We start from the raw sequence: 18,289 nt of genomic DNA on the forward strand, positions 1-18,289 counted from the left end.
ATGGTATTCAAGTCTTTGATCAGCTTTGAATTTATTCTGATGCAGGGTGATAGACAAAGACCTAGCTTTAGTTGTCTGCATGTGGATAGCCAATTTGCCAACACCATTTGTTGAAGAAGCTGTCTTTCTTCCATCCTTTGTTTTTGGCTCCCTTATCCAATATTAGGTGGCTTCATGTCAGTGGGCTCATTCCTGGGTCTTCTGTTCCATTCTGGTCCTCAGGCCTATTCCTGTGCCAGGTTCAAGCTGTTGTTTTTTTTTTTTTTTTATGACTATAGCTTTGTAACAGTGTAAAGTTTGGTACTGATGTTCCTCCAATACTGTTCTTCCTGCTAAGTAGTGTTTTTGCTATACAGGGTCTTTTCTTATTCCATCTGAAATTTTATATTTCTTTCTGGATTTCTTTGAAAGAAGTTGTTGGGATTTTGATGGTTATTGCCTTGATTTTGTAAATTGCTCTGGGCAGTATTGACATTTCTATGATGTTAATTCTTCCAATTCAGGAGCATGGGAGGTTTTTCCATTTTCTTAAATCTGCTTCAATTTCTTTTTTGATTTTTAAAGTTTTCACAATAGAGGTCCTTCACATCTTTTGTTACATTAGTTGCTAGGTATTTTACTTTTTTGAGGCCATTACAAATGGAATTGCTTTCCTAATTTCAGTCTCAGTTGTCTCATTGTTGGCATGCAGAAAAGCTACTGATTTTTCTAGGCTGATTTCAAACCCAAATACTTGGCCAAAGTTTGGAATCAGCTCAAGTAACATGATGAAGGAATCAATACAGTTCTTTAAATACAGGATCATGTCATCTGCAAAAAGGGATAGTTTTACTTCTTTCCCTACTTGGATCCCCTTTATGCTTTTCTCTTGCTTTAATGCTCTTCCTAGAAATTCCAGTACTATGTTGAAAAGGAATAGAGAGAGTGGATATCCTTGTCTGATTCCTGATTTTAGAGGAAATGGCTTCAATTTTTACCACTGAGTATAATGCTGGCTGTAGGTTTGTCATATACAGCCTTTATTATATTGAGGAATGTCCCATAGATTCTTAGATTCTCCATAGCTTTTATCATAAAGGGATGTTGAATCTTGTCAAATGTTTTTTCTGAATATATTGAGATCATCATGTGGTTCTTGTCCTTACATCTGTTGATGTGTTGAATTATACTTATTGACTTACATATATTGAACCAGCTTTGCATTCCTTGAATAAATCATGTTTTATCATAGTGTATAATTTTTTTTGTTTAGTTGTTGAATTTGGTTGGCCAGAATTTTATTGAGAAGTTTTGCATTGATGTTCATCAAAACTGAGTTTATAGTTCTTTCTTGGCTGGATCAGCATCTGCTTTGGGGATGAATGCTATGCTGGCTTTAGAGAATGAGTTTGGTAGTGATCTTTCCCTATTTCATTGAAATTTTTGAGGAGTATAGGAGTTACATTCTCCTTTGAAAGCCTTATAGAATTTGGCTGTAAATCCATCAGATCCTGGGCTTTTCTTAGAGGGGAGGTCATATACTGCCATTTCTATTTCATTACTTGTTATAGGTCTAATTAGTTGGTCTAAATGTTGTTGGTTCAGTTTATGTGTATCAATGTTCTCAAGGAATGCTTCCATTTGTCCCAGATTCTCCGATTTGTTGGCATAAAGGTTGGCAAAATATTCCCTTATAGTATGCTGAATCTTGCTTGTTTCTGTTGTGAAATTCCCATTTTCACCAATAATTTTGAGTGTGTTCTCCCCTTTTATAAGTCAGATTTGCTAAGGGTCTCTCACTTTTAATTTTTCCAAAGAGTCAACTCCTTTTTTTTATTCTATGTTTTCTTTAGTCTCTAATTCATTTATTTCTGACTTAATTTTTATTATTTGTTTCCATCTACTGGTTGGGGTTTGGTTTATTTGTTTCTCAAGGACCTTGAGGTGCATAGTTAATGTGTTGATTTGAGCTTTCTCCAATTTGTTGATATATATAGGCACTCAGAGCTATAAATTTTCTTCTGAGTACTGCCCTTGCTGGTATTTTGTGTACATTTTTACTAAATTCCAAAAGCATTTGAATTTCCTTTCTAATCTCTTCAGTGACCCACTGGTCATTCAGCAATGTGCTGTTCAGTCTCTATGAGTTAGAGTATTTTCTGCAATAGCTTTTGTTGTTGAACTCTAATTTTATTCCATTGTGGTCTGACAGGATGCAAGGAATAATTAAAAATTTTTTAAATTTTCACAGATTTGCTTTGTGACCTAAAACATGGATCTGTCATAGAGAATGTTGCATGGGCTTCTGAAAAGAATGTACATTCTGATACTGCTAGGTGAAATATTCTGAAGATATGTTAAGTAGTTAGTCAATGCAATTATTTAGGTCTGAGGTTTTGTTGCTGAGGGTTTGTCTGGAGGATCTATCTAGAGGTGACAGTGATGTGCTGAAGTGGCCAACAATCAATGTGTTTAGATATGTCCACTTTTTTATCAAGTAGTATTTGTTTGGTGAAGTTGGATGCTCCAGCATTTGTACTCTCAACTACTCAGGATGGTGAGATCTGAGGAATGCAGTTCAAGACCAGCCCAGGAAGGAAAGCCTGTGAGACTCATCTCCAGTTAACCAGCAAAAAGCTGTAAATGGAGGCATGGCTCAATGATAGCTAGTCTTGAGCAGAAAAGCCAAGCAAGAACATAAATCCCTAAGTTGAAGCCCTAGAACACACACACACACACACACACACACACACACACACACACACACACACACACACACACACACACACACACACACACACACACACACACAGAGGTAAAGTCTAGGACAAAGTAGACAGGTTGCTGGGGACAGTGATGATGCTTAAAGGGATTTATGTAGTATTTATGGGATCCCAGTTAGGGAACTTAAGGTTGATTTTATTTTTAAAAAAGCAAAACTGTTCTTTACTTACTCTCTATCTTACCATGTTTTTGTTGTTACACTAAGCACTGTGATGCCTTCTGCCATTATGTGACACAGAAGAGACTTCACAGAACTCTTGACATGCTGTATAGAACTTCTTCTGTGTCCAAAACTGTAAGCAAAACAAATGAATCTTCTTTATATATCACCTAGCCTTAGATATTGTCATATAGTAACAGAAAATGGACTAGCATAATCTCATTCTCATGAACTCAGAAGACAGTGGGGGTTAAGTTCCACCTAAAGCTTTTTCATAGAGTCTATAGAAAAGTCCCAACTTAACTAGAACATCTTGAGTCCTGATTAGATTGGCGGCATCTGCTCCTTATTGTATGTAAACAAAATGGACACAACAAGGCTTGAACTCTGGAATGACTGCATAGAGTGCTGCTGAAAGTGAAACAGATGGAAATTGCTATTAGAACAATCATTTAAAGTTTTATGGAATACTCTGGATGGTGGGAGTATAGTTTGTGTAAGTTGTTTTTTTTTTTTCTTTTTGTGGCTTTTCAGGGAGGAAAGGGAAGGAGTAAGGGTGAATAATGTAATTATGGTGTTCTGTTTACACTATGTGAAAAATGAGCTATGTGACTTATGGGCAGGGATAGGAGGGGAAAACTGGGAGAAAGTGAAGGGGTGACATTGTCCAAATTGTACAAAATACCTGGATTGTGAAGCGGCAATTCCTCTGTATAACACCTTAATAATAAAAATACAATTTTATTTAAAAAAAAAACATTTAAAAGCCAGGCACTGGTGATTCACACCTGTAATCTTAGCTACTCAGGAGGCTGAGATCTGAGGATTCTGCCTGGGCAGAAAAGTCTGTGAGACTCTCATCTCCAATAAACTACTCAGAAAAAGCCAGAAGTGGCACTGTGGCTCAAAAGTGGTACCTTTGAGAAAAAGGAGTGTAGGGACAGCACTTAGACCCTGAGTTCAAGCCCTAGGACCAGCAAACAACATTTCTACAAGTAGTTCTAAGGAAAAATAGTAAGTAGGAAAACATCTACTCAAGAAAATATATAAATATTATATTAGAAAGGGCTACTCTATGGAAAATGAACCAAGACAACTCCTCTATGATCTCTCAGCTCAATGAGGTAGAAAGTCTACTGTTTGTTTCTGCACAAGAACACAGGACTTCTTGCTTTAGGTACCAAGTGGACAGCCTAAAAGAAATGCCTGTTCAAGAACACAAACATATGAGTGTATATTCTGTGTGTGGATATATACATATGTATATTCTAACTATGGGACTCTTTTGAAAAATGAGGAAAGAGGGAGAGGGGGAAAGAAAGATGAAAAGTGAATAATTAGGAGGTGGCACTGTGTCTTAAGTGGTAGAGCACTAGCCTTGAGGTGAAGAGCGCAGGGACAACGCCCAAGCCCAGAGTTCAAGCCCCACAACCAACCAAAAAAAAAAAAGGTGAATAATATTACAATGCAACTGTGTATGAAGATAACATAAGGAATCTCAATAGAAATCTGTTGATCAACAGGAGTTGGGAAAAAAAGAAACCACTTGAAAGGGTTATTTTGATCAAAATGTATTATATGCACATCTGAAGTACCCTTGGTACAATTAACACATGCTAGCACAAAATGACAAAGAAGTAAACTGGGCTCTATTATAGGGGAGTGGGGGGAGTACTAGCTGGGGGCAAAGAATGGAGCACACAAACAAGCATTTTGCAACAATATAGTTTAATATAAGAGAGCTGCAATTCATGCAGCAAACAGACAACTGGAAAGGGAGTGTCTTGCAATTCTGAGCTTGTTCACTGGAACCATTTTGGGGAATGACTATGAGAGAGGTCTTATAGTCCAAGTTTTCCATTGGGGAAGAGAGTCCCTGCATGATTATATATCCAAGCCACTGAAGCATCCCTTTTCCACAGGCTGAGAAACACTCCCAAATCATTGCAAGCCCAGGAAATGGGTTGTAACTTAAATGTAAATCTGAGGCACAGGTCTATGTGGTTGGGGTGTGAGCCAAGCAGAAGAGAAATGTAGGGGGTCATTACTTCAAGGAACAGCAGCCCAACCTCTGGGAAAGGAGTAAAACCAGCTGTGTGTGCTATGAGGAAGGGGCCAGCTAGGATACAGGCAAGGGAGGGAGGAAATTGGAAGAGAGAAAAGGAAGGAGTGACACTGTTCAAAAAGAAATGTACTGGAAGTGGCACTGTGGTTCAAGTGGTAGAGCACTAGCCTTGAACTGAAGACCTTAGGGACAGTGCCCAGGCCCAGAGTTCAAGACCCACGACCAAAAAAAGGAAAAAATAGTGAAAAAGAAATGTACTCATCACCTGACTTATGAAACTGTAACCCTTTTTTTTAAAGAGGGATACATGGACAGAGAATGCGTAGTGGCAGAGTATCTCTGTCCAAGGGGGGCATCTAAATTGCTAGTCCTCAGACTAAGATTGTAGGAGAAGCTTGAGAGCAAGTCCACACTTGCTGTTACTGAGTACACAGAACACTGGCAAGAATTCAGCCCAGTCGCAACCAATACCACACATATATACCCAGAAGGGAAAAGCTGAGCCAGGCTTAGGCTAAGAAACAATACTTTCTGGTCTAATCTGTTCAGAGAACATTATTCAATACTTCTAGTCTCTACACTGGGTAAAATGGTATGTTAAATGAAAGGGGAGGGGCAGGAATCTCCATCCTCCATCTCAAAAGAAAAAAAATTAAATGTTTTATTTGTATGTTTTATTGTGTTTTCCTATTATTTCCTCACACCTCATCTGTTTGCTTTCTCATTTCTTCTTACTCCAATCTCCTTGTTATTACTTATTAATACTTTTACCTTTACTAATTTTTTTTCTTTTTTTGTCTGTCATGGGCTTGAACTCTGGTCCTGGGCTCTGTCCCTGCGCTCTTCAGCTCAAGGTGAACACTCTACCACTTGAGCCACAGTACCACTTCACCTTTACTAATTTTTAAGTACTTAGTTTATCCTGTGATTATTCTAGCACCTTTCTTTTCTATTCTGTGAAGTAGTTTCTTTTTCTTTTTTACTATAGGAAATATTTGGTTAGTTTTGAAATTCTAGTTGCTAATGTGGTCTGCTTTCTGTCTAGGGTTTAAGAACTGAGCAAATCCAAGCCAGGAAGTGGAAATAATAATAGAGGAAACCACTAAAATCAAAATTTAGTTCTCAGAAAACATACAAATAAGCAAACCTTCATTCAGCTAAATGAATTTTTTTTGGTTGGTTGTTAGGCTTGAACTCTGAGCCTCGGAGTTGTCCCTCAGCTCTTGAGCTCGAGGCGAGCACTCTACCACTTGAGCCTCAGCACCACTTCTGGTTTTCTGCTTGTTTATGGGAGATAAGAATCTCACGGACTTTCCTGCCTGGGCTGGCTTTGAACTGAGATCCTCAGATCTTAGCCTCCTGAGTAGCTAAGATTACAGGCATGAGCAACCAACACCTGGCTCAGCTAAATGAATTTTAAAAAGTAAAGAAGACTCACATTTTTCATACTCAATAATGAAAATATAACTATTATAATATTATAGAAACTCCCTCTTGTTAGAAGGTGATATATTCTAAGGTAACTAGTAGAAGTTCTAAAACTGTGGAGAGTTCCTAGATTAGATATATGAGGGTTGGAGGAAGAGGTGAGAAATGAGGTAAAGATGCAAAATTTCTATAATTCGGTAAATCAGGCTTAGATAAAAATTAATGCCACTAAAATTGGTTAATCATTTGTATAAAACTAAAGCTAGATCCTTATATATCACCCTGCATCAGAATCAACTCCAAATGGATCAAAGACATTGGAGTCAAAGCAGACACCCTGAAAACATTACAGGATGGAATAGGAGAAACTCTAGGGCTCCTTGGCATAGGCCAAAATTTTAGACTCAGAAGCACAACAAATCAAAGAAAGGTTGGACAAATGGGATTGCATGAAGCTGCAGAGCTTCTGCATGGAAAAAGACATAGCTAGCAAGATCAATAGAAAGCTCAGGGATTGGGAGAAGATCTTCACTAGCCATACAATGGATAAGGGTCTCATATCTAAAATATACCAGGAACTCAAAAAATTAAATCTCCCCAACAACAAATCCTCAAAGAAACAACAGCCCGATAAATAAGTGGGCTAAAGACTTAAAGACTTCTCTGAAGAGGAAATAAGAATGGCCAATAGACACATGAAGAAATGCTTAACCTCTCTAGCCATAAAAGAAATGCAAATCAAAACAACATTGGGATTCCACCTCACCCCAGTTAGAATGGTTATAATCAAGAAATCTAATAACAACAGATGCTGGAGGGTATATGGCCAGAAGGGAACCCTACTGCATTGTTGGTAGGAATGTAAACTTGTTCAACTACTTTGGAAAGTAGTATGGAGGTTACTCAAACGAGTACACATAGAGCTCCCCTATGACCCAGCAATCCCACTTCTGGGTATTACCCAAACGATCACAAACAAGGCTACCAGCACAAGTATGTTTACTGCAGCATTATTCACCATGGTTAAGATATGGAACCAACCCAGATGCCCCTCAGTAGATGAATGGATCAAGAAAATGTGGTACATATATACAATGGAATTCTATGCCTCTATCAGAAAGAATGACATTACCCCATTTGTTAGGAAATGGAAAGAACTGGAGAAAATTATATTAAGTGAAGTAAGCCATGCCCAAAGAAACATAGGTCCCGTGGTTTTCCTTATTTGCAATAACTAGTATATGTCTAGGACAAGTAGAAAAGGTAAAAAGCTATGCATATATAACCAGATAAAGTTAAGCGAAATGAACCCCATGATAGGGACAAAAGTGGTTTTTTCTTTCTTGCTATTGTTTCTAACATATTTATAAGGTACTATGTGATTTTTTTATTTCTTTGTATGTTCCTCCCCCATGGTATAACCCCTGTTTTCACTGTATTTGGTGTTGGTATAATTTGGGGAGGGGAAGGGAAAAAACAAAATGTTTAAACAGGGATACAGGTTGACCCATTGTAACAATGAGATGTACAAGACACAGTTTAGGCTGGGGTAGGGGGAGAAGGGGGAACGTAGTTGTGGAATGGGAGAGAAGGGATGGTAGGGGAAAAACAAAGGAGGAGGCAACAATGCTTGATAAGAAATGTACTCATTACCTTGCTCTTGTAACTGTAACCCCTATGTACATTATTTTCACAATAGAAAACATATAAAAATTAATGACACTGAGTGTATTTACTAAAAAAAAAAGATCCTAGGATTAGAAGAGGTGAGTTAGAATGATGGAAGGGGTAACATTGATCAAGATGCATTATACTTATAAATTGACATGGTGAATTGAAACTCCTTTGCACAACTACTTAAAGATAATAACATTAGGGCTGGGAAGGTGGCTCAGTGGTAGAGTGCTTGCCTTGCATGCATGAGGCCCTGGGTTCGATTCCTCATAAGCAGAAAAAACCAGAAGTGGCACTTGGCTCAAGTGGTAGAGTGGTAGCCATTGAGCTGAAGAGCTCAGGGACAGAGCCTCAGCCCAGAGTTCAGGCCCACGACTGACAAAAAAAAAAAAAAAAAAAAAAAGATAATAACATTAGAATAATAAAAAAAGAAGTAAGTTTCTAGAAACAGAAAAGCAAATAAATCCAAAGTCAACAGAAGAAAAAAAAACAGAAATGACAAGAAGTATTTACTGGACTATTATAAAACATTACATGGGTTGCTAGGCACTGGTTGCTCACCCTATAATTCTAGCTACTCAGGTTGCTGAGATGTAAGTATCATGGTTCAAAGCTAGCTGAGGCAGGAAAGTCTTGGGAGACTTCAATTAATCAGAAAAAAGCCAAAAGTGGAGCTGTGGCTCAAGTGGTAGAGCACTAGTCTTTGAGCCAAAAAGCCAAGTGAGAGAACAAGGTCCTGAGTTCAACCCTCATACTGGCACAAAAACAAAAAACAACAACAAAGATAATGTAAATAGATACATAAATCTACATGCTAGAACCAACAAAGAATATATAATAAATGTTTAACTCAAGGAAATAATATAATCCACTAGAAAATGTCAAGACATAAGCAGTTATTGCTAGGGATAAGATACAAATGAAAAACAACCATCTGAAAAAGTCTTAGCATCTTTAACTATGAGGAAAATACCAGCTTAAAACAAAATTTAACTACTACTTAAAACACTAAAATTAAAACTAGTGATGTCATCAAAGGTATCTATGTGTATACAGAGTCTTAGTGGGAATGTAAAATGGCACAACACACTATACTGGAAAGCAGGAATTTCTGGGTTTCTTCTAACCTAAGACAAACCCTTTTTTTTTTCTTTTTGATTATGGTCCTGGGGTTTGAATTAAAGGCCTAGAGTACAAGCTAAAGGCTTGTACTCTACCACTTAAGCTGCAGCTCCACTTCCAGCGTTTTGGTGTTTAATTGGAGATACGAGTCACACAGACTTTCCTGGCTGGCTTTGACCTTGATCCTCAGATCTCAGCCTCCCGAGCAGGATTACAGGCATGGGCCATTGATACCCAGCTTGATAGATCTTTTTAATTATGAAAGAAACAAGACTGTTGAAGAAAAGTCATATCCAACAACTTTAAAAATTGATCATAACTGCTAACAAGTTACTATCATGTTCTCTAAAAATGTACATTTTAAAAAGTGTATATGAGCCAGGTGCTGGTGGCTCACACATGTAATCCTAGCTACAGATAAGACAGAGGCCTAAAGATTGTGGTTTACAAAGCCAACCCAGGCAGAAGAGTCTGTGAGACTATTATATCCAATTAACTAACAAAACACAAACAAAAAGAAGTGGAGATGTCCCTCACATGGTAGACTACTGGCTGAGTGAGAGACTAAGCAAGATGGTGAGTGAGTTCAAGGCCCACTATGGGCACATACACATACAAAGGATATATTTGTATGTTTACACAGGATGGGCTCCTAGTTCACATGCTTTTCTTTCAGTTTCCTCAGTCACTATTCCAAGTAGTCCACAGTATAGATGGTTCACAAGGTGTTTATAAACAATCACACTCACCCTTGTTTAGGTCAGTATTGCATATGGATATCATTGCCAGGCTCCCCTCTTTCTCCCTTTGATCTGGTCTGCTTTGAGCTGCCCTATTGGGAACATGTTCCAGCCTATCACATTCCCTTTCTCTTAATAAAATGGATCTCTGGATTCCTAAGTCATAGAAGCAAGCTTGGAATATAACTATCAGAGAGGCTCAGTGTCATAGCCCTACTAATACTGTAGGTGAGGATGCTAAAGCCAGAGATATTTTCCTGAAGAACATTCTAGACTTAAAGGTACTGCCCTACAGAAGCAACTTCTCAGAGGATTATCTGCTGCTGCCCTCTATTGGCAAAATATAGTATTGTGCCCAAAAAGTCTTCAAAGGCTGAGAACTGGTTCTTTGTGGTTGGTCCATTAGCAGTTGTGAATTCCCAAGAACTTTGAAAGGATGTTAAATTGTCTCATGACTAGAGAATGCTTAACAGATTAGCCCCAGTGTAGATCCAGTGATTTATGCTTCAAGTGGGACCACTGCTATTTTGCCTGGAGCAAAAGATGATTCTTTGTGTAGATGCAAGATATTGGACATAGTATAAAGTTATGTGGCACTGAAATGGTCATGTTAACTCAGCCACCAGTAATATACATCTCAGAGGCTTTGTTAATCCTATGGTTTCAGCACACACACCCCACCCTTCCCAGTTGTCATCACAACATTAATAGTGGCAGTCCAGAAATACTTAAGACTATTCACTGCCTAATTTTCAGTTCTGATGGAGGGTTGGGGTGTCTGGCAGAGGGCCCTAAGCCTCCAGTAAATCCCAAACTGACATCTGGGTTCAGAAATCCATACCTCAAGTTCAAACACTTAAGAAACCTCCATTCTAATAGGATGCTGATCCTACAGCTAAGAGATGCTGCCAACTAGTGAATGGATGCTGAAGAAGTTGAGATCAACACCTGAATCTGCAGGAAAACAAAACCAAGCCAACGAGGGGCAAGAAAAGCTGAGTCCTAGAACATAACCAAATATCTGAGCTTTGTTTTCTTCCATGCAGAATGGTGCAGGTGGTGAAATGAAGGAAAGGTAGGCAAGAAGGGGAGCTACTGGTCAGTGATACAAAGTTTCAGTGAAGAGGAGGCATTCCACTTTGAGAATTTCTAGTAAAACTGAATGCACTGACCATATGACTCAGAAATTACTGAGTAACCCCTCTGTACAGTATGTTCACAATAAAATATATAAAAAAATACTATTTGAGGAATTTATTACAGGAAAAGGAAATTATTTATTCCCACCAAAGCCTGAGCAATGTTAACAGTAGTTGCTGGGCATTCACGATTCATGCCTATACTAGCTACTCAGAAGGCTGAGATCTATGAACCGCAATTTGAAGCCAGCCAGGACAGGAAATCCCACGAGAGTCTTATCTCCAACCAACCAGAGAAAATCTGGAAGTGTAGCTATGGCTAAAGTGGTAGAGCAGTAGACGTGAGCAAAAAAGCTCAAGGGACAGTGCCCAGACCCCGAGTTCAAGCCCTAGAAACAAACTGAAAACAACCCAAATATCCATTACATCTGTAATGATGAATATCAATAATCAATAAAAAGAGTAATTATTGATGAACATGAACAATATGATAGGTCAAAAGGAATTATGGTTGAGGGAAAAAGTCAATCTGTTTGACTCTATAGTCAAATTGAATTCCTGAAATGACAAAACTATGAAGGAGAAAAGAATTAGTATTTTCTAGGGCTTAGAGAGAAGATATGAAGGACTATGAAAATTAGCATGATAAATTTCCTTTGTGATTATGTAATCTTGTGATGGTGGTCATACATGAGATGAAAAGAATGAAATGAAAAGGAATTATATATGCACCAATCAATGAATATAAAAAATATTATAAAACAAAAGTGTATAGTCTGGAAAACAGTTTGTACCAATGGCAATTTCCTAATTCCAATACTTTACCAGGCTCTTCATGAGAGAAAAAACTAAGTAAGGGCTCAGGACTTAAGTTCAAGCCCCAGTATTAGCACAAAAAAAGGAAGGAAGACCTCAAATTTCAATCTTTTTGTCTTTACCTTGTATCTGGAATTTCATTCCTGGCCTGATATTATTTTTTTAAAAATAAAAAAAATGAAAACTCTTGCCAGGTTTGGTGGGGCACATCTGCAATCGCTGTACTCAAGAGGCTGAGATAGGAGGTTTGCCAGTTGAGGACATTATAGACTACAGAGTGAGTTCAAGACCAACCTGGGCTATATAGCTGGAAAGACCATGAAAACATAAAAAATAAAATTTAAAAAACACACTCCAGAAGCCTTATTTCCAATCTCCAATGCAAAACAGCAACAAAAAGAAATGAAAAAATCAAACAAAAAACCTTGCAGATATTGAACACTAAGACATTTTATTCAGGAGTAAACTTTGGTTGTCTATGCCTTCCAATGCTGGGAGAGGTTTTTCCAGATTAGGGTTTGTTTTTATTTAACATTATGTACATGCTAGGATGTGGTTCTCCCACAGCAATGAAAACTCTTGTACGTGCAATTGAATTTTGTTTAAAGATTGCAAATTCTGACAGAAGTTTGGAAGACCAATCATGTCAACAGATTAACGGAGTTCCAGTTAGTCTGTGTGAGAAGTGTGGCAAGGGTGTTATCTGTTAACTTCAGACATGTGAATGTAACTACAAACCTCACCAGGACTCTGGAGTCTTGTAAGGACAGCAGCAGCCAGGAGAAAGAGATGGCTGCCAAAGATTGTCAATGTGGGAAGAAGCTCTACGAACACACATAAAAACATACGGCTGCAAGCAGTGATTGGCCGATGGCCCTTTTCTCCCCTGCAGCTGCCAGAAAAAGACTAAGACGAACAGAAAGGGAGCAGGGCCTAGACTCACCAGGCGCTTAGTGGCACCTTGCCACTCTTTCATTCTTTTGTCCAGATGGGTAGGGATGGAAAGGATTATTCAGAGTACACACCGGAAAATTGAGAAAAACTGATAGGTTAGATCATGATTCTTCTTGAATTCAAAACCCAAGGCTCTGCAAGGAGCAGATGTGTGAGGTGGCCTTGGGAGTAGCCCAGATCCATGGGGACACACTGGGTCTCATCGGCTTTAGTCACATAGGGCAGGCAATTGCTGTTTGAGCTAAGGCTTTTGGACTCAGCATACTATTTTATAACCCCTACTTGCAGGACAGGATAGAGGGATCTGTGGGCGTGTAGAGTGTCTACACCCTACTGGACCTGCTGTGTCAGATTGGCTGTGTTTTCCTGTGCTGCAATTTCAATGACCAAAATGATCAGCTCATCAATGTCTTTGCTATCAATCAGATGAGGCAGGGGTGTTCCTGGTGGAAGAAAGCCTTAGCCCAGGCACTCAAGGAGGGTAGGATACAAGAGGCAGCTTTGGATGAATTCTGCATGAATCAGAGTTCTTTCACTTTGCTCAAAGATGCACCAAATCTCATCTGTACTCCATACACCACCTGGTACGGTGAGCAAGCCACACTAGAGATGAGGGAGGGAGGCAGCCGGCATAGAGATCAGCAGCACAATCACAGGTTGCATCCTTTCCAGAAAGCTTAAGAAACAGTGTCAACCAACAATTCTTTGTCACATCAGCTCCTTGGTCAGTAATGGACCAGCAAGCAATTCATCCAGAGCTCAATGGTGCCACATACAGGTATCTGCTGGGTATCATGGGTGTGCCTCACAGTCTCCCCACTGGGGCCCACCCCTCCCAGGTGCCCCCTCCCAACCAGCCCACAAAACATGGAGGCAATAGAGAACACCCCAATGAGCAATAGCAGACAATGCTGAGAAGTAACCATTCAGATAAACTGGTGACCAAGAGACAGTGCAAATGGATGACCTGAGAGAAAAGGAGTATGATGGTCTTTTCAAAAGAACCCTGGACATAGGCATCATTGACATGGCAGTGTTAAAGCTACAGGAGCTAGAAAACAAGATCTTGTCTGCTCCAGAAGCGCTGAAAGGTGAGGACATGATTTATTAACAACCAGCTTCTGTTATTATGTGTCAATTATTTCATCTGTGCATCCAATCACAAAGAGTAAATAGAGCTTTTTTCTCATCAGTCCCCTGGGCATAGCAGTTCTAGAGCAACTTGCTCTAGAATATGGCACAAGAATTCCAAACATCAAAATAAGAATATTGAGAGGAGGGCTGGAAAGGTGGCTCAGTGGTAGAGTGCTTGCTTTGCATGCATGAGGCCCTGGGTTTGATTCCTCAGCACCACATAAACAAAAAGAAAAAAGCCGGAAGTGGCGCTGTGGCTCAAGTGGTAGAGCACTAGCCTTGAGCTGAAGAGCTGAGGGACAGCGCCCAGGCCCCACAACTGACCAAAAAAAAAAAGAAGAAAAACATTGAGAAATCCCCCACCTTGACTCTAGCCCCTTGAGTTTCCAGGGGCTTCTTACCTCTTTTTGCTAGTAGGAAGATTGAGTTACTATGAAATGGGGAGAAACAGCCTGCCTACATCAGACATTGGCACACACAGGAATGAAACCAACGGAGTTGTGCACAGAAGTGTCTCCCATTTGACCTGCACTCTGAGCTGGCAAGTTGGTTCTAAGTTCAGGAATACCCTCTGATGATGCAAAAACAAAATTATTAAGTTTCACAAGCTGTTTGTACTCAAGTATACTTTTCTCCGTTTCAGATCTTTAGCTATTTTATTGGGTGGAAAGTCTCGAGCCTTAAGAGTTCAAGAAGAATAATGTCTCATTTGCTTATATCTCAGAAAACACTTTTTATGGTAAACTGTCAGATTGCCTATGAACAATACCACGTTTTTAGACATTGATAAATTCTTTTCTTCATAGATTTTATACAAAAACACCAGATGTGTTATTAGATGTGACTGATTTTCATAAATCTTGTTAGATTTGTATCAACTAGTTACATGTTCTATTCATAGCCTTTCGTGAATCATTACCTTTTTGTTTAAAAAAGATGGCTTATTTTGAGCCTTGTATGACAAAAGAAAAACCATAAACTGTTCCAAACAGGAAAATAATAGCTATTAGAAGTATGTTTTGTTTTATTTTGAGTTAGTTACTGTATTTACTTATTGAAAAATGGACATTTAGCATTCCTTGTAGTTTTCAATAAAAACTAATTAAAATTTGCTTTAAAAAAATCAAGGCTCTGTTCTCTATAGTGATAGTTTCCTTATACATGAAGTCCTCTGTGTGTGTGTGCGTGCGCGCATGCATGTGTGCACGCGCGCACGCACACACTGGTACCAGGGCTTGAACTCAGGGCCTCGGTGTTGTTCCTGAGCTTTTTCCATTCAAGACAGATGCTCTATCACTTGACCCACAGCTCTACTTCTTTTTGATGGTTAACTGGAGATAAAGAGTCTCATATATTTCTTCTGCCTGTGCTGACTTTGAGCCACAATCTCAACCTTCGGAGTAGCTAGAATTACAGGTGTGAGCCACCAGGATTCAGCACCAAATCTTTGTAAACAGTCCTTCTGTTTGAAGAATTGACTATAAAACCAACCTGTAGGAAAATTGTGTTCTGGTAGCAGCTCTGATAGCAAATGACCTCAATTAACCCCAGGGTGTGGCTGGACCTCAATCGTAAGAACAAACATGACATGAACATTTACTCTGGTAACAGCAGGTGGTGCTGGCTACATGTTATTTTTCTTCTGCAAAATTGAAAGCGCCTTTGTTGGGGCTATTTTTTTAATAAGGTTGGTTTTATTTTTTGGTAATAGCAACAACAACCAACCATGACTTTGTTGACTGTTCTCTGGGTTAGCTTCCAACAATTAAAAAAAAGTCCTTCATCTCTTCAAATCTTTTTTTTCTGGACTCCTTTCTCACCTTTACCTTGTACTTCTCAATCACAGGACAGAAAGACATTTGATTTTACTTTCACATCTTAGATGTGAATTCTTGTCTTATCAATTCATCAATTCATTCCTGTGTTTTCTTATATCAAATTCAGTTCTAGAATTGCTTCCGTAATTTCCATGGCTCTGCTAAAATCTTATTTTTTTCATATATGGTTCTCCCTAAAACAAACAGACAAACAAAAAGCCCAGAAGTAGGTACGGTGCTTGTGGATCACGCCTGTAAACTTAGCTACTCAGGAGGCAGAGATCTAAGGATCCCGGTTCAAAGACAGCCCAGGCTAGGAAGTCCTACTCTTTACCTCCAACTAACCACCAAAACATCAGGAATTGGAGCTGTTGCCCACATGGTAGAATGCTAGCCTTCAGCAAAAGAGCTGAGGGACAATATCCAGGCTCTGAGTTCAAGCCCCAGAACTAGAAAAACAAAAACAAACAAACAAACAAAAAAACAGTCTAGATCTTTCAGCATTTGCTATCAGCTACCAGTCTCCATTAATTTGTTTTTTGTTTTTTTTTTGGGTCCGGTCGTGGGGCCTGAACTCTGGGCCTGGGTGCTGTCCCTCAGCTCTTCAGCTCAAGGCTAGCGCTCTACCACTTGAGCCACAGCGCCACTTCCGGCTTTTTTCTTTTTGCTTATGTGGTGCTGAGGAATTGAACCCAGGGCCTCATGCATGCAAGGCAAGCACTCTACCACTGAGCCACCTTCCCAGCCCCTCTCCATTAATTTATACATTTAAGAATCTCAGAATCTGTTTCTATCCAATGTTTCTGGCTCAAAAAATTTTCTGCTCCTTTTCCTGAGTGCTACACTTGTGATTCAGGTGATAGAGCACTTGCCCAGCAATCATGAAGCCATGAGTCCAAACCCCAGTATTGCCAAGTAGTAAAATTATAATTATAAAAATTTTAATTTACAAGGTGTTTTCTATGAAAGGATAGTACATAAGAAAATGTAACCTCCAGAAAATAACATGCCCTTTCTTTTGCCAGGTTCCTAGAGTGGGAAGACAAATCAATCTGACCAGCAGCTGAAGAGCTGGGCTTCACTTGAGCTATCATTTCATTCATTTCCCCTCAAATATTATGGGTGGCTAGACAGAATCTCTTCCCAGTAGGAATTGGGATCCAGACATTGGTGAGATTCTAGTGGAAATTTTGTGCTTTTCAGCAGAGCTACTGGCTTTCTAAATAACTTTCTCTCTGCACTTTATCACAGTAGCATGCTTTAAGGCTATCTGGAATCTTCCAATAATCTCACTGTGTCCTTGACTTGCTGTTCAGCTAAAGAATTCTCTCAGCCAAGTTATTGTATTGTGTTGGGGAAAGTGGTGGGGGTATTGGTACTGCCTAGGACCTGGGCACTATTCCTGAACTTTTTTGCTCAAAGCTCTCTATCACTTCTGGGTTTTAGTGGTTAATAGGAGATAAGTCTGCAGACTTCCCTGCCTGGGCTAGCTTTGAGCTGTCATCCTCAGATCTCAGCCCCTGAGTAGCTAGGGTTAGAGGTATGAGCCACTGGCACCCAGCTACAGTACCATGACTTTTGAAGAGTAGAATTGCTCTTACTGTTAAGACCAATTATACCTTGTACTTGTCCTTTGTTTTAGGTCTGTTTGACATTCTTTCCTTCCTAGTATGAGTATACCCTTTATAAAATCAGCAGTTTGAAACTAGACAAGAGGTACATTGTGAGATTTAACATGCTAGGTATTTGCTGAGTGAATCTGTAGCAAACACTGCAGGAAGGATACATTTACTGAGTAACCACTATCTAGGAATCCATCCTAGAAATACACTAGAGCATCACAGTAACTCAAAAATAAATATATATTAGGTTCCTAAGTTATAGTTGATCTCAAGTTTTATTTTCTAAATTTGGCCATTAATAAATTATTGTAGGTACCTTCCACCCCGATTCTGCTAGATTTTTTACTCTTGTTGTCGTTACCACCCAATGGGTACAATCCGCAAGGGACCCTTCTTGTTACTCAAAATCTGAATATAAAAATAACAAGCATATGCAATTTACCTTTTATAATTCAGTCACATGATTACATCTAGGAGGCTAGGAGATAAACTGTTGCTGTGTACTGAAAACAAAAAGGAAGATTTTGACCATCAGTTCACAGTACTTGAAAACTTTATTATGTTAAGAGCTCATATTCTGAGAGCTGATTTTTAAATTTGTCTTTTGCCAGTCCTGGGACTTAAACTCTGGGCCTGGGCACTGTCCTTGAGCTTTTGTGCTCAAGGCTAGTGTTGTACCATTTGAGCAATGGCTCTACTTCCATCTTTTCTTGTAGTTTAATGGAAATAAGAATCTCATGGACGGGGCTGGGAAGGTGGCTCAGTGGTAGAGCGCTTGCCTTGCATGCTCGAGGCCCTGGGTTCGATTCCTCTGCCCCACATAAGCAAAAAGAAAAAAGCCGGAAGTGGCGCTGT

General features: G+C 39.3%; 1 long non-coding RNA gene and 1 pseudogene across 1 annotated transcript; one reads left to right on the plus strand and one right to left on the minus strand.

Annotated features, from left to right (window-relative positions):
- Nucleotides 1-249: 249 nt before the first annotated feature.
- LOC138816498 (uncharacterized) lies at nt 250-18,202 on the minus strand. Its single transcript, XR_011368674.1, has 2 exons — nt 17,877-18,202; nt 250-3,056 (listed from the first exon to the last, which is right to left on the minus strand). It is a non-coding gene; the product is annotated as an uncharacterized lncRNA (long non-coding RNA).
- On the plus strand, nt 10,855-13,763 carry LOC138816757 (C-terminal-binding protein 2-like; annotated as a pseudogene).
- Nucleotides 18,203-18,289: the final 87 nt, after the last annotated feature.

Source organism: Dipodomys merriami, unplaced genomic scaffold (assembly GCF_024711535.1).
Source record: "Dipodomys merriami isolate MVZ:Mamm:240054 unplaced genomic scaffold, mDipMer1.0.p SCAF_7, whole genome shotgun sequence".
Taxonomy (NCBI): domain Eukaryota; kingdom Metazoa; phylum Chordata; class Mammalia; order Rodentia; family Heteromyidae; genus Dipodomys; species Dipodomys merriami.